We start from the raw sequence: 2041 nt of genomic DNA, 5'->3' as shown, positions 1-2041 counted from the left end.
TGCAATGACACAATAACCAAGACTGCCAAGTTTTCAGCTAAGAAATACTAAGAGCTGCCGCTTAAAGTGTTGCAAACGATACGTAATACACACTGTGTGTAGACTAAAAAAAAAATAAAAAGAAAATTCTGTCTACATCAAACAAAAAAGTCCATCCAACAGTAGAATATTAACATTTTATTCTAAGATGTCCATTACTTTAATGCAATTTGTCATCATTTTTCCCCCCTAGCAAATCTAAACACAAATTGTATTTTCTGCTTCCGAAGCCATGCACAGCTATATCTACCATGTACACATATTAGACGTAAGTACATTCGAATAACCGTACTGTTCATTCCAGTTTTCCAATAAGGCAATTCCACAGCCATACTCACTGTATCTGGCAATTCCCTCTTTTCAAACAACAACAGCGACTCATGCAATCGATCCAAAACCAGTGATACGCTTCCCTCTTGTAGCCCGACCGCCGAGTGCCTCTTGGCCAGCGCTGGCGGTGCAGTTACTTTTTCAGGCGCTGTTCATACGGTGCTGGACTCTGCTTTGACCCGTTCCGCAGGCAGACAAACCAACAGACAGGCAGGCCTAAATAAGCACCAACGCTTACCAGTGAAGTCTTGCACTTTATCATATAAATTACGGCGCTCATGCTAAATGAGCGTAGTACATCTCCTTCAGAATTCTGTCCTTAGGTTTATCCCGTGCAGCCGCGTTCGTGATCGCGCGCGTATCACAGAGAAATTGCTCATTGTTGCAGTTGGCATCTATGTTGGCATTGTTGACGCTGATACAGCTTATCTTGGACGCGTCGTTATCGACTGCGTTGTCGGGTTGTGAGTATAACGTTTAAGAAGGAGAATCTAGAGATGTTTAGTTGTGGTATCGCAGCGTCAGCAACCCCGACAGCTCCGGCGGCAGCAGTAGTCTGGGGGAAGAGGAACTCGTCCCGTTCGCATCGTCCGTTGTTCCCGGTTGATGTTCGTCATAGCGGGGTCATCGTCGTCATCGAACCGGCAATGAGAACGCGAGGTGAGCGAGCGAGCAAACCCAAGTCAAGGCAAACGACTGTAAAAACGCGTGGTGACCAGCCAGACCTGGGCCGCGCTGTAGGTATACGGGTTCGCCGTTTTGCTGCTCCGGTGGTCCATCCAGTCGACAAAAAATCGGCAGTTTGTCTTCAGCTCGTTCACGACACTGATGTAATCTGTTTGGATTGTAACAAGCCGGTCACAACAAAATCGTCATCCGTGGGTTGTCACACATGGCTCGTCTGGTTTCACGGCAAACGTGGCGTCGGAGCTCAGAAAGATCTAGCAAACTGGAGTATACTTAGGATACAGGCGCTCTCGAGATAGCGGACCGGTAACACCATTGCGTGGCAATCCGGCATCGACTCGAGTCCGACCCTGCTCCAGGTAACCAAAAACCTTTGCAAATAGGCCGCTCATGGACCAAATAGAGAGCACATGACCGAGTGACCCTCTCTGTGCAGCCAAAATGATAAGAAGTACCAAGATGTCCAGGCAGAAATGACGTATTTTAGATATTACCTAGTTATAATGGATCTGTGAATTGACGTTGGCGTTTCTAGAGGAATGGCGAAGTTCGCGCAAAAGAACCTTGATACAAAGCGTTTACTGATTGAATCAAAGAGAAATTAGCCTCGTTAACACGACGATATAAGAGCATGCTTAGTTTGTTTAAGTTCAACGGTTACGGTAAGTAAGTAACGGATTTAATGCTGCGTTAAACTAGTAAGAATCTACAGAGCTATTTTCCCCGGCCACCGTAGACTTTTGTGTTAAGTTAGTCAACGACTAGCACACACAAGGACCCGACTGGTAGATACAAAAACGTTAGCTTTCTCGGGCACCATTTGAATCTTGAGACCATCAAATCCTAAATCAGGCATTTTTCTCTTTCTATAAAAACCAATAAAGACATTTGACGAATACTGAAGTCTCCTCTATTTATAACAAAACACGGTTAGGGTTATTTAGCAGCAAATGTTTGTGCCGTTATGAAGACAGGTGTAGATCCT

Source organism: Varroa destructor, unplaced genomic scaffold, assembly GCF_002443255.2.
Source record: "Varroa destructor unplaced genomic scaffold, Vdes_3.0 BEIS01000006.1, whole genome shotgun sequence".
Taxonomy (NCBI): Eukaryota; Metazoa; Arthropoda; class Arachnida; order Mesostigmata; family Varroidae; genus Varroa; species Varroa destructor.
The sequence above is the reverse complement of the archived record's forward strand: the minus strand, read 5'-3'. Positions refer to the sequence as shown.